This window comes from Delphinus delphis, chromosome 15 (assembly GCF_949987515.2).
Source record: "Delphinus delphis chromosome 15, mDelDel1.2, whole genome shotgun sequence".
Classification (NCBI taxonomy): Eukaryota; Metazoa; Chordata; class Mammalia; order Artiodactyla; family Delphinidae; genus Delphinus; species Delphinus delphis.
The window spans coordinates 15,695,059-15,710,621 of record NC_082697.1 but is presented as its reverse complement, the minus strand read 5'-3'; positions in this window follow the sequence as shown (position 1 = coordinate 15,710,621).

The window sequence follows — 15,563 nt, the reverse complement described above, 5'->3', positions numbered from 1 at the left end:
TCAGAGGATGGGGCCAAACTTCACTTGTCATCTTTCCCATCCACGTCGGATCCTACCTCTCTCTCTTAAAACCCTCTAATGGCTTCCCATCATTTCTAGAACAAAATTCAATCCCCTCACCAGGGCCCCAAGAGCCTATATAAAGTGACTCCTGACCACTTCTCCGAGGTCCTCTCCTACCACTCTGCCTGTTGTTCACTCCATTCCAGCCCCCTTGGCCTCCCCTCTGTTCCTCAACACACCAAAGCTGTTCTCATTTCACAGCCTCACAGCCTTCACCCTGATGTTCCCTTTTTCTGGAACATTCTTTTCCTGGCTCTTCCCATGGCCACTTCCTTTTAACCATTCAGGTCTCTGCTCAAATGTTGCCTCTTAGAGTGGCCTTCCCTGACCAACTTAGCTAAATAGATGAGGCTTTGCAGGCTATATAGTTTCTGCTGCAACTACTTAAATCTGCCGTTATAGCACAAAGGCAGCCATAAACAATATATAAGTGAATGGCATGGCTGAGTTCCAATAAAACTTTATTTATAAAAACAGGCAGAAGAAAAAAAAAAAAAGCAGGCAGGAAGCCAGATTTGGCCAATGACCATAGTTTGCTGACCCTTGCTCTAAATTATTGTCTTGTTTGATTTTCATCATTGTGCTTACAACTATCTGAAACTATTTTTTTAAATATCGATTTATTGTCTTCCCCTACCCATCCCCCCTAGACTGTCAACTCTAGCCTGCTGTCAGTCTTGTCCCACACTGTTGTAGTAGCCAGGCTCCAAGAAGGCCCCCAGTGAGCCCCACTTCCTGGTATTCACACCATCGTGTCATCCTCTCCCAAACTGGATAAGACTGTCCTGTGTGATCACTAGGATATTGTGGAAATTTAAAAGTGTGACTTTCAAGGCTAGGTTATAAAAGACATTGTGGTTTTCATTTTGCTGTGTTGGAGCATTTGCTCTGAGGAAGCCAGCAGCCATGTTGTAAGGACACTCAAGGAGCCTTGTGGTGGGGTCCACATGGAGAGGAGCTGAGGCCTCCTGTCAACCGCTAGCCATGTGAATGAGCCATCTTGGAAGTGGACCTTTCAGCCACAGGCAAGTCCTGGCTGACACTTTAACTGCAACCTCATGGGAGACCCTAAGCCGCTCCTGAAGTCCTATCACACAAAAACTGTGACATAAGAAATGTTTGCTGTTTCAAATTAAGATAATTTGTTATGAAGCCATAGATAAAATACAGTTGCCCAGCACAATGTCTGGCACATAGTACGTGCTCAATAAATATTGGTTAATAAATACGTTAGGTGCTCAATAAATATTATAGAAGGACACATTATAGAAATAAATATTTGAAAGGTATAAATGTAATACTACATAAATATACATAAAAATATAAACTGAATAATATGGAAGGGCACAATTGAGACTTTCTTAATCCACTAACAGTCCTTGGACAAGGTACCTATGCAAGAATTCTTCCAATCTTGAGAGCCTAAGCTTCCAGAATTCTCAGTTTCTGTGTTTCTAATACTCTCTAAGTTGATGATTATATGACTCTGAGATTTTAGGTTTCAGTTTCACCAAGTCCATGATTCTATGATTTTGTGATTCTGTGATTCTGACGTATTATGATTCATTTATCAATACATATTTTTGTTCAGAAACTCTTCTCTGCCAGGCACAATGTCAGGAGCTAGGGGCTCAGTAGAGAAAAGACGAGCCCTGTTTCTGCCCTCCCGTGGCTCATGAGCTGAGGGGGACACAGGCAAGCACATGGGCATATATGCCCCACAGTGAGTGTCATGCAGGTAGGCACAGGCACTGTGGGTGGGAGGTCGGGGTGGGGAAGGAGGCACCAACCCAGCCTCCTGGGGACGGGTATGAGCAGAAATGGCTTCCCAGAGGAGCCAGGAAGAGAGAGAGAGAGCATTCCAACCAGAGGAAGGGGGCACTGGTGTACACTGTGTTCCAAATGAGGGAAACAACAAGTGCAAAGGTCCAGGGGTTAGGGAGAGAGAGACTACGCAGCATATCCAGTAAATTAAACCGAGGTTCGTCTGAGTTGGTGTAGAGTTAGGGGCTGGGGGCGTGCCAGAGAGAGGTAAAGTGGCAAGAGTCTATGGCCAGATGACAGAGGACCTAGTAAACCATGTGAAGGAGTTTGAATTTTATCCCGAGGGCAAAGGGGAGCCAATGAAGCATTTTAAGAGGAAGAGTGACACAGTCTGCTTAGAGAAAAATGCCTCTGGCTGCTGTTGCAGGTTTGGAAAGAGGAGAGACCAAGGAAGAGGCCGAACAAGACCCCAGCTGAGAGAAGAAGAGGCCTGGATGCATGGGAGATGGGCCCAAGAGAGGCATTTCATCTGTGCAGTGGTGAACAGGTGGGGCGTGTGGATTATACTGGTAACCTGTGAATCCAGGACTCCTGGACTTCATGATTCTGAGATTCTCTGATTCTGTGCTCAAAACTCCATAATTCTTCAACACAAAATGCCTGTTGATATCAGTATATGTTTACAGTCCCCAGCCTCACACTGCCCTGCATCTCTCCTTTCTGAGCCTCAGTTTTCCTTGTTTGCAAAGTGGGGATCATCAATACCTTCCTTGCAGAGTAGCCAGGAGGTGAGAGCTGCCGTGTGGTCAGCACCTAAAGCAAGGTGGGTGGTCCATCCATGGTAGGCATCTTTGCCCTAAGTGCTGGACATTCAGACATTGTCAGGAAAGAACCGAGTCTTAAGATGACGCGAGAGATCAAAATGGAAGAGCAGAGGTAAGGAATAGCCCTGTTCTCATCTGCTCCTGGCGACCTGGGTTGCTCTGGTTTCTGGGCTTCTAGATGGGCATCTGGTGCCAGATTTGCTTGTCTGCTTCCAGGTACCAGCAGGTTTACCAGCTGGCCATCGGGCTCCCTTTATCTGTAGCTTGATGGCCCTCTCAGCTCTTCCTTCTGGTCTTAAGCTCCCCCAAGGGCTGCAGACACCAGCTGGGGGGAGCCAGGCAGGGCCTGGTATTTCTTGGGCAGGTCTGAGCCACGTCAAGTATCACCCAGTTGGTTGGAGCCGGCCAGCTTCCAAGCCAGTCCACTCTCAAGGTTACAGTATAGGCACTCTCTTCTTAGACAATGATTCTGTTGGCTCAGACCAGAGCACATCTTTGGAGACAGAAACCTCACTCACCTCCCCCAAATGACAATACGTGGGCCCGAGAGGGACCCAAGGCTTACGTGTCCTCCTTTTTTACAATTTGCTTCTTGCCAGTGGTTCAGCTTTAATTCCATTTAATCCACAAAACATCAGTTGAACAACACAACTGTGGGCAAACCCCACAGAATGGGCAGGCCACTTAGAGACTCACTCCTTTCTTGGAGGAGGAAACGGGAAGCTGACAGAGATGTGCCTAAAACTACCCGGTGTTTAGTGAAGGGTTGGGCTTAGAGTTCAAGGCCAGAGCTCTCCACCTGTTTCTCTGCACACGGTAGGGGCTCCACAACTTCAGTGAAATTAAGTCACATTAGGAGTTTAGGTGACACACGTCGTATACGTTACCTGCTAGCATTTGCACTGGCTATTTCTAGAAGTGAGAGGAGACTGGAGAGAAAGGTGGCCTCTGGGAGGTGAGTTGGGCAGCTGGGGTCAGGGGTGGGAGGAAGACCTACTTTTAATTTTATGCCCTTTTGTACCTTTCGAATGTTTTAGAACAGAGTCAATCAATCAAACAAACAATCAGGATTAAATAAACAATTAAGTGAGCCAGGCTCTTTTGTAACTCCATTCCTATGTACACGCTGTTCCCTCTGGATGAAACACCCTTTCCCAGTTTGCTCTACCTGGAAAACTCCTACGCAAGTTTCAAGACTGAATTCAAATGTCCAGTGTCTGAGGCCTGTTGCTGCCTCCCTGTGATGGTTACTCTCCATTCATCCACCACCTCCACACACCATCATCCGCCCTGCTCTGTGTCCCAGGAGGCACCCAGGCCTCCTGACTTCTCATTGGATTCCGCCAAAGAGAGGCATCAACCGGAGATTCAAAGGCAGGATGAGGGAGGGCTTCCCTGGTGGCGCAGTGGTTGAGAGTCCGCCTGCCGATGCAGGGGACACGGGTTCGTGCCCCGGTTCGGGAACATCCCACATGCCACGGAGCGGCTGGGCCCGTGAGCCATGGCTGCTGAGCCTGCGCGTCCGGAGCCTGTGCTCCACAACGGGAGAGGCCACAACAGTGAGAGGCCCACGTACCGCAAAAAAAAAAAAAAAAAGTTTAAAAAAAAAAGGCAGGATGAGGGAGAAGTGGGGGCGTTTATGCCATCCGCCTCCTGCCTGTTTTGCTTTATTCTTAGCAGGGGCTGCATTTCTCCATGGTCTCACTTTCACGGTTCCAGCTATTTCCAGGAGCAGTAACACCGTTCCCTGTCTCACCCCTTTAGGTCTGGGGGTGATAACGGCTCCCCACATTTCTACCCCTGGGTACCTCACTATTCCTTGAAGATTCCCTTAGCCTGCCCACAGCTCTGTAAATACTCCATCCATTAAATTTGCTTCAGTGAAGCCGATGGTTCTCAACCTGGAGATCTTGCTTCTCAGGGGACATTTGGCAACGTCTGAAGACCTTTTTCGTTGTCATGACTGGTACGGGAGAGCTACTGGCACCTAGTGGGTGGAGGCCAGGAAGGCTGCTTAACATCCTACAATGCACGAGGCACCTCCCCTCTCCAACAGAGAATTATTCAGCCCCAAACGTTAATGGTGCTGAAATGGAGAAACCCTGATTTTTTTTTCTTCTTTTTCTGGCCGCGCCACACAGCTTGCAGGATCTTAGGACCAGGGATGGAACCCGTGCCCCCAGCAGTGGAAGCACGGAGTCCTAATGCTGGACTGCCAGGGAAGTCCTAGAGAAACCCTTATTTAAACATTTGAGATGCCAGCTGCTCCCTGCCTCGACACTGGCTGTTCATGGCTGGGGGTTCTGGACACCTGCTGCCTTCTCTGTACTGTGGTATGATCTACTCCTTTACGTGCTTGTTGTTGGTTTCCTCTTAATGGCAAAATGATGGAAAGACCCAGACCACAGTACAGTAGGGAGAGACCCTGGTGAGTTGGGTGCCCCACCAGACTTGAGTCTCTGAGGGCAGGGTCTCTGTGTCATTCACCACATAGCCCCAGGAGGAGGAGGTCAGCAGACATTTGCTGACTGAGCCACGAAATCCTTCAACAATGTTTTAAAACAGGCTGCAGACGATACGGGACTAGACTCAGTGGCTAAACAGGACCCAGAGAACCTGGGTGATTTTCCCTGTGACATAAATTCCAAGGAAACCACCGTTAGGCAAATATATACAGAATGAATGAATAATGAATGAGTGATAGTCTTGGGATAAGAGTGGCTGGGCAGGATAGAAGGCAAGAAGGAAAGAAGGCAAGAAGAAGGTGTCTCATCTTTCAAATGGGTATCATAGTAGAACCCATCTCCTAAGATTATTATTTTTTTAATAAATTTGTTTATTTATTTTTGGCTGTGTTGGGCCTTCATACGGTGCGCGGGCTCCTCACTGCAGTGGCTTCTCTTGTTGCACGGGCTCTAGGCACGCAGGCTTCAGTAGTTGCAGCACGTGGGCTCAGTAGTTGTGGCTTGTGGGCTCTAGAGCGCAGGCTCAGGAGTTGTGACGCACGGGCTTACTTGCTCCGTGGCATGTGGGATCTTCCCGGACCAGGGCTCGAACCTGTGTCCCCTGCATTGGGAGGGGGATTCTTAACCACTGTGCCACCAGGGAAGTCCCACCCACCTCTAAGATTACTGTGAGAATAAAATTAGTGGAAAGCACAGTGTGTTACCTAGTACCTGGTTAGCACAAAAGAAAGAGTATCCATCTACTACCTGGAGGAAGTGATGGAGGAGAAGCATAAAAGTGGGGGCTGGGGAACAGCTCTGCCAGGAACAGGGGCTGCTTTGCACCCCTGGTCCTCAGTTTCCCCACCTACAAAATGGGCAAAATGTAGGCAAGATTAGTGCTTTGCAGAAACTATACCATAAAGGATACTTTTAGGGGTTCCACAACGTGTGATTCAAATACTGCTTTCAAAATCAAATCTATAATTTAATAAAAGTAAGAAGCCCAGTGTGTTAAGTTACTGACAGTGAGGGATCACTCTCAGGCAAACCGAGGGTGACCAGCTCATCCCATTTTGCCCAGGACTTTTCCAGTTTTAGCAGTGAAAGTCCCATGTCCTAAAAACCCTCTCAGTTTTGGGCAAACTGAGATGATTGGTCACCCTAGCAGGTCAGATGATCAGCCTGCCCACAAAATTTAAAAAACAATAAATAGCTAACATTATGTTGAATATATAGTAATAATGATAATAACTTTTTTTGTGGGGGGGCCATGCCGTGTGGCATGCAGGATCTTAGCTCCCGGACCAGGGATTGAACCCACGCCCCCTGCAATGGAAACACAGAGTCTTAACCACTGGACTGCCAGGGAAGTCCCAATAATAAATTTTTTGAGCATTCAAATATGTATTCGAAAATTAAACCAGTGGATACAACTTATATTCTAACTTGAGTTTCCAGATCTATCTGTTGTGGTGTAGACCACAGAATAAAGCACTTTGGGGCCATCTCTGCTGAATTAAAGCTGGAGTGGAAGATGCAAACGTTTATAGGGCCAAACAGCTAGGTCCTACTGTATAGCACAGGGAACTATATTCAGTATCTTGTGATAAACCATAATGGAAAAGAATATATATGTATATATATATAAATCACTTTCCTGTATAGTAGAAATTAACACAACATTGTAAATCAACTATACTTCAACAAAATAAATTTAAAAAATAAATAAAGGCCATGTGTAACTAGTAAAAAGAAAAATGTTAACAGGGCCAAGTGGGCAATATTGGTGAGTGAGGTGGGCCTGCGCAACAGGGAGTGGTGGCAACAATGGCAAAATCGGAATGGAACGCATTGCAGAGAAGGGGCGGCCAGCACTCAGCTCCAGGCCCTTGAGACCAGGGGTCCAGCATTGGCAGATCTTCCAAGAGAAGCCAGACGTTGCTCTTTAACAGCAACCAATTCAGTGAAAACAAAACAAAACAAATACTACGTGTGTGAAACAAAACCTATCTGTGAGTCAAACCCAGTCCCTGCCTGCTAACCCCCCAGTGAGCTGCTTTTAAAAAATCGCTGTTTGAAATTGTGATATATTCATACAATGGAGTGCTATACAGCAATGAGGATGAATGAACTCTAGCTATAAAAAATATGGATGAATCTCACAAAAGTAAGCCAGACACAAACAAATACAGCCTATATTCCGTGTCTATAAAGTTCAACCACAGACCAAAATAATCTAGGGTGTTAGGAGGCAAGATCATGGTTACTCTTGAGAGGAGTGTGACTGGAAGAGGCACAAGGAGGGCTTCTGGGGACTGGCCGGGGTCCCTGTCTTCATCTGGGTGCCAGAGACGTGGTGGTGTGCTCTTGTGAGTACTGAGCTGTCCACTTAGGCTTGGTGCGTTTTTTAAAATGTATGCTGTATATTTTTAATTATATAAAAATATTGAAACATACATACACAGAGTTTTACTGTTTGGAAATATTTCTCTGGATGAAGCAGGACTGTGTTTGGACACAAACGCTATCAAATGTTGGAATAATTGGCTCCAGAGGCTGGTTTCCCTGCAAGAAGCATCTGATGGCTCTTTGTTGGATAAATGAAAAGAACACATTTGTCAGGAATGCCCTGATTTAAAATTGTGTCATTTAATAAAACAGCCTCGTTTTTCTCATTGATCATTTTGTATGCTGATATCTGTGTTGAGAATTCTGTCTGTTTTGTTCATTTCTTTTACCCAAGTTCTTGGGTGCTTGAAATTATAAAATAACTTTCTATACCTTTTATATCAGGCTTTCATGGGAAAAGGGTTTCACGGCTAAGAAAATACGAGAACCTTAAGGGTGAGGTTCTAAAATTCTGCCTATCAGAAGTCTCCAAAGGGCAGGATGGCTATGGGGGTGATTCACGGGCAGGGATGGTGGGAGGAGAGTGCCCAGGCAAGGAGTGGGGGTAGGGGGTGGGGAGGGAAGGCTGCAGCCATTTCTCAAAGGGCGTGTTTCCATTTACAAAGGGCCTTTTTATCCGTTAGTCATCTCTTCAGCAAACACGTCCCAAGAGCCCACTCCGTGCCAGGTTACAAGGGTGCAAATTAATCCCATAATCACAAAGACCGGACTACTAACGGTGGCAAAGTATCATCAGTGCCTATGGCTGGGACCCTCGCTGGTCTCTGCCCACTTCCCAAACAACCCGAATCGACGCCCTCCCCTCACCGACACCGCTCCTCCAACCTGGTACTGATCTTTACTATCCCAACTCCATAGTCGCCACCTCACTAAACTCCCTGCCCCTCTCAGGTCTCTAAATCAATTCTCCCCAGAGTGTTTTTATAAAATACAAGTCAGAAGATGGCCACTCCTACCCTACCCCAACTCAAAAGTTATACCCGGGCCACAGAGAGTGACATCCGAATTCCACATTGATTGCCTCTGCTCTCCTCTCTCCAGTAACGCGGGTCCAGCTCAGGGCCTTTGTTCTTGCCCTTCCCTCTGCCTGGACTCCCCTTCTCTCACCTCTTCAATTGGCTGCTGATTCTTGCATTTCAGATGTCACCACAAATGTCACCCACTCTCAAGAAGCTGCCAACACAGGGGCCTCTCTGGGGGAGGACTGCAAAACTGGGGATGGGAAGATGGCAGGTAGAAGCGCTTTTGGCTGGGTGACATTGTGTACTGCTTGAATTTTGTACCGTGTGCACATTCAAATAGATTATTAATTTAAACAGAAGTGTCTCCTTGGAGAAGCCTCTCTGGAAAGTGAGCTTTCCCAGTTACTTCCTCTTATGGTGCTCTAATCCTCCTTTATGAAGTGTTTAATATAGTTTGTAATTGCCTTGGTTTTTGTTTTGTTTTGGTTTGATTCTCTTTTTAGTTAATTGTCTATCTTCCCTTCATGAAGACAGGGACTTTGCCTGTCTTCTCTACCACTTAGCACAGTCCTGGCACATAGTAGGTGCTCAATAAATATTTATTGAATAAGTAAAGAAAAGAAGGGAGGGAGAGAAGGAAAGATGTCTGGGATGGTAATGGAGAGTTACCCAAGCAAAGCTGGGGCTGGGAGGGTTGGGCTCAGTTCCAAGCAGAGGGGACGGTTGGCTGTTGGAGGACCTGAAGAAGGTCATGCTGATAGGACTGGAGATGCGAGAGCCAAGGTGTGAGGCAAGCAAGATAATGTCCGTTTTACAGATGAGGAATCTGAGGCTCAGAGAGGACAAGGGACTTGCCCAAGTCAACCAGGAAGCCAGGGTCTCAATTTAAAATCTAGGGCCCAACTCAAGATCAAATAGAATCTCACAGTGTTTGAGCACTTAAATGTACTAACTTATGAGTTGGGTATTTTTATTATTTCTTCATTTGACTGATGAAGAAACTGAGGCACAGGGAAGTCGAGTGACTTGCCCTGGTCACACAGCCAAGAAGTAGCCGGGCCTGAAGCCTTTCCCTGGGTCCCGATAGGTCCCAGTTTCCACCTCCCAATTCTCCCAAACTTCTGGCCTCACACAAAGCCCCAGCTCAGCCCCTGAGCGGGTGAGTTCAAACCCTGACCCACTCTAGAGCTCTGGGCAAAGCCAGGAAATTCCCTGACACCTTCCAGGGGCTGTGTTTCCCCCAAATCCAAACCGAAAAAAAGCAAAACTAGCCCTGCTTGCAAGTCTGCTGTGAGAAAAAAGTGATAAAAAATAATTATAGGACTCGTAAGTGATAAAAATAATTGTAGGGCTCCTGGCAAACAGCCTGAGCTGTAGAGATACTGTCTAATGATAGCAGGAATTTATGGCTCTGTGGGCCCAGCCTTTTTGAGGCTGGGGTGATAGGAGTTGGGGTCATGAGTGGGGTCACGGGCAGAAAACTCCCAACAACCCCTTCCTGGGGTGAGGCTTGAGCCCTTCCCCTACCAGCCTGGGCAGTGATTTCTGGGGTTCTTGGACGGCCACACCCCCCCAGCCCATGGGCCCCCATTAGTCATCCATCTGGCTGTGGCTTGTGTCTCTTGCCACTTGCGTTTTAAAAAACCTATAAACTATTAGCACTTTATAGTGACGTGGTTCATTCACTAATTCTCGGGGCCCTGGGGGAAGGCAGGGAGCGGATTTTGGAAGTGGAACGAGATCCAGGGGGTACAGTAACCGGCTCCTCCTGTAGCAGGGGATGCTTACTGAGGCCTACTCTGTGCTACAAACCTTGTCGGAGGAACGTGGTGACTAGACACCGTGACTTGCCCAGGGTCACAGAGTGCCCTGGAGTGGGGGGACAACAGGGCTGGGCTGTGAGTCCCCAACTCCAAGGACTGCAGTCTCCCCATCACAAAAAAGACTGGGAGTGGCTTGTCCCTACAAGCATTCACAGCTAATTCCTAAAGACATCAAAAACCCACTTTAAAACCCTAGTGTATTGTTTGGTTTCATGAAAAACAAAATCTCCATAGCATAAAAGCTCAAATAATGCAGAGAAGCACAAAGAAGAAAGTTCAAAACACTGAAGTTTTACTACCCAGAGAAAAAACCACCAGTAGCAGAGTTAGCAGAGCTAAGGGTTCAAGAGCACAGCCTCCGAGGCCAAAGTGTCGTGGTCTGGGTGGCAGCTCCAAGCTACCCAGGCAGCCTTGAGAGTGTTGACTCTCCCCGGCCTCAGTTTCTCCACCTGCACAACTGTCTAAGGCAGCACCTGCCACACAGGGCTGTTAGGAGCGCTAAAGGAAGAAACTACTTCCAGAGCACCTAGGACAGAACCCACACAGAATAAGTGCTGCTACCTAAGTGGTTGTTCAGCGACTCCTCCGTACATAGGAGTTACATCGGCTCGTGGTTTTCAAACCGGATTTTTAAACATACTCCATAAGATATTCTAGGCATCTTTCCATGTGCTTAAGCTCATTTACGTAAGGAAGGCTTTTGTTTTTTGTTTTTGTTTTTCTTACAGTAATCAGAAGTTTATTTATTTATTGGCTGCACCACGTGGCATGTGAATCTTAGTTCCCCGACCAGGGGTCAAACCCGTGCCCTCTGCAGTGGAAGCGCAGAGTCCTAACCACTGGACCGCCAGGGAAGTCCCTGTAAGGAAGGTTTTTGATTTAAGGGTTGAGCAGCTTACACATTCAAAAGCCCCCTCCTGTCGCTAGATCTCCACTAGTGTCTGTTTGTTCTCTGCCTGTATCTACCCCAAGAGCTTTCTGTAGATCCCCAAGGCAATCCTGTGTAGAGGTGTGGAAACTAGGGCTCACGGGCAGCAAATAACTTACCTGGAGTCACAAAGCTGGGACTTGAACCTCTAACATCTGCACTCCAGAGCAGAGCTCAAGATAGAAAAATAAGCATTGAGAACCGAGGAGGGTTTTGGAGTCAGGTGGACATGATGTTGAATTCCTGTTCTGCCAGTACTAGCTGTGTCACCTCAAGCCAGTCCCTTAACCTCCCCAAGCATCAGTTTTCTCATCTGTAAAATGGGACTGCTGAGCCCATCACACACTGTTGCCATAGAGATTGCTACTCTCTGGCTAATAGCTGTTGTTTCTGGAACAGTAATGCCTGTGGGGCTCCATGCTAAGTGCCTTTCAGACATTATTTCAAGTAACTAATGAGAAGCCCAGGTAAAGCGCATAGCAGAGAAACAGCAACTTGAGCACCCAGAGAATGTATATTTTATAATGGCAGGGGCTTTGGCTGGTTTGCTCATCGTGCCACTTCAAGGCCTTAAACAGTGCCCAGTGCATAGCAGGTGCTCAAAAAAAAAAAAAAAGTTGAGTGAATGACTTTAATTGAGCCAATATTGATGACAAAAGGGCTCCACGACTTACCAGATATGTGACTTTCAGCAAGTCTCTTAATGCCTCTGAACTTCAATTTTGTCCTAGGTCTAATGGGTACCATGACACTGGCAACATTCATCAGGTACTAACTCTGTACCGAGCCCTATTCTAAGAGACATATATGTAATATCTCCTTTAAACCTTACAACAACCTCCAAGGTACTATTATCAGCCCACATTAAAGTCAAACCAGCTGAAGCACAGAGAGATGAAGTCACTTGGCTAAGGTCTCACAAGTAGGAAGAGGTGGAGCTAGGATTCAAGTCCCTTAGGCACCTGATGCCAGAGTGCACTGCTTAGCACTATCTAGGCTGCCTTTCTAAGAGTAAGCTTCCCTTCCCCTCAACAGTACAAAGAATAAATATATTGTGATATAGTCATGGAATGGAATACTACACAGCAATGAAAAAGAGTAAGTTACCAATAACCAAAACAACGTGGGTGAATCTCACAACTATGTTAAAAGGAACCAGGCACAAAAGACTAGTAGGAAAAAAAAAAGACTACTAGAGTAGCCTGATAAAATATAGGATGTTCAGTTAAATTTGAATTTCAGATAAAGAATTTTTTTTTAGCATAAATATGTCCCACGGGAAATTCAAATTTAACTGATGTCCTGGATTTTTATGCGTTAGACCTCGCAACGCAAAACATTGCATATGTATGATATGATTTACACGAAGTTCAAAAACAAGCAAAATGAATAAATGGTGATAGAAGTCAGGATAGCGGTTGCCTTGGGTGAGAGTGGGGGTGAATGGAAAGGGTGTTAGAAAATTTTTATATCTTGATGTGTGTGTGGGTTACCTGTGTGCGTACGCTTTCAACAATTTATCAAGTTGTACACTTAGTGTTTGTACAGTTTATAAAAGTTGTGAATTGTGACTCCATAAAAATATTTTTTAAATTCTAAAGAGCAATACACCCTATCTTTAAAATCTTTGGTAATAGTATCTAACTGATGGGGCGCTTGGAAGGGTAAAATGAGATAAAGTTTGTGAGTCTCTTAGCACATTTGAAGAGCTCATAGTAAGAACTCAGTAAACAGAAGCTACTATTAAATGTAACAGCTGCATTATTATCACCCCCTTCTGTAATTTTCTCTATTGTAGATTGGTTGCAGCGCCCTCAAGTGTCTATACGTTGTCATAGCACCTCAGTTCCTGCAAAGAACAACCTTTATCCAAGCTTGGAGTCTCAATTCCAAAGGGCAATGCTTTGCTTTTCTTTTGTTCCAGGACCACATAAGCAAGTACCAGAATCCACAGGAGACCAATGTGTCCCAAGTCCAACTCCAGCTCTGCCCACAATAGCCCCCTGAACTGCATCAGAAGGAGGGAAGAAGGGAATGCACAGGCTTGTCTCTCTGACTCATTGTCACAGCACGATGACAAACATCTTGTTTTACAGGAACTCACGTGATAACATTTGAAAGTAGCGTTGGACAAGCTACAGAAATGCTTTCACATTAATAATCACAGCTAGCTAGGAGCAAGACGGAGGGGATATGTGTATACATATAGCTGATTCACTTTGTTATACAGCAGAAACTAACACAACTTTTTTTTGTCTTGTTTTGCTTTGGGTCTTTGTTGCTTCGCACGGGCTTTCTCTAGTTACGAGCGGGGGCTACTCTTTGTTGCGGTGCGCAGGCTCCTCATCATGGTGGCTTCTCTTGTTGTGGAGCACGGGCTCTAGGCACGTGGGGTTCAGTAGTTGTGGCTCGTGGGCTCTAGAGCACAGGCTCAGGAGTTGTGGCACATAGGCTTTGTCGCTCTGCGGCACGTGGGATCTTCCCAGACCAGGGCTTGAACCAGTGTCCCCTGCATTGGCAGGAGGATTCTTAACCACTGCGCCACCAGGAAAGCCCAGAAATTAACACAACATTGTAAAGCGATTATACTCCAATAAAGATGTTAAAGAATAATAATAATAATCACAGCTAGCTTTCAGTGGGCCCTTCACGTGTGCAGGCACTGTGCTAAGAGATATATGTCCATTTTTCCCCTTTAATCTTTAAAATGACCTGTGAGGCATATATTGTTGTATAGCCTGCTTTTTTCCTCTCAAGAGTATGCTTTGGGCATCTTTCCATGTCGATAAATATATAGCTGGGGCAGTAAGTACTTGATTCAAAGCCTGAGAAACTTCAACAGTCAGCAGCCACTGCCCTGGTGAAGATCAATAATAGTTAACATTTATTGAGTGCTTTATTACACACCAGGCTCTACGCTAATTGTTTAACATGAACTATCTCTCACTTGATCCTTGAGGCAATCTTGAAGTAGCTTCTATTATTATTCAGATGAGGAAGCTGAAGGTCAAAGAGGTAAGGAATTATCCAAGGTCAGACAATGGGTGTAAATGGCTGAGCTGGGATTCAAATCCCGGTCCATCTGATTCTGGCGCAGGGCTCTCAACCGGGAGGCTAATATGGGGGAGGACACAAGGGAAGGTTCCCAAGTGGAGAAAGGAGCCACTGACAAATCCTGAAGGCAGGTAAGAGGGCAGTGTGGGCTGATGCCACAGGGGATGTGGTTTCCAAAAGGCCACAGTTCTCCTTAGAGGGGACAGGAAGCCTTCCTGGAGTTGGTACCATTTGGACTGGTTCTATGTCTCCAGCCCAGAAAGGAGGACTTTTACTGGCTTATCAGCTCAAGTGATTTCACATCAGACACACATGGGTTCAAATCCTAATCGTGTCACTCTCTAGATTTTTTTTTTAACAGCATTACTGAAGTATAATTGATATACAATAAATGACACCTACTTAAATTGTATAATTTGATGAATTTTGATATCTGCACATACCCATGAACTCATCCACCACAATCAAGATGATGAACATTTCCATCACCCCAAAATTTTCTCCTAAGGCCCCTTTATAAGCCGTCCCCTCCTCATTGCATCCCCATTCACAGGCAACCATGGTCACCATAGATTACTTTCTTTCACTATAGATTACTTTAAATTTTCTGGAATTTTATAGAAATGACATCATACAGTTCGTACTTTTTTGTCTGGCTTTTTTCATTCTATTTTGAGATTCATCCATATTGCTCACATAGCAATAGTTTGTTCTTTTTTATTGCTAAGTTATATATATATATACATATATATTCTGTGATATATATATATGTATATATATATATAGTAATACATATATCACAGTTTGTTTATCTCATTCCCCTGTGGATGGACATTTTTTCCCCAGTATTTTGGGCTATTATAAAAGAAGCTGCTAAGAACATTCAGGTACACGTCTTTGAGTACACAAATATTTTCATTACTCTTGGGTAAATACCTAGGAGTATGATTGCTGGGTCATATAAGTATATGTTTAACTTTTTAAGAAACTGCTACAAACTATTTCCCAAAGTAGTGCAAGACAGTACAACAAAGTAGTTGTGCTATCTTGCACTTCCACCAGCAGTGTATGAGAGTTCTAGTTGCTACAGTTAGTCTTTTCAATTTTAGCCATTCTAGATGCACTAGTTTTTTTTAATCTGTGGACCCCATAAACAGTTTCTTAAGACTTCCTGAGCCTCTGTTTTCTCACGTATAAAATGGAGATAATCATGTCAGCTTTGAAAGGTAGTGAAGATACAGTGAACTAGGACATATGGAGACTAGGACACAGTAAGTGCTTCATTAAAG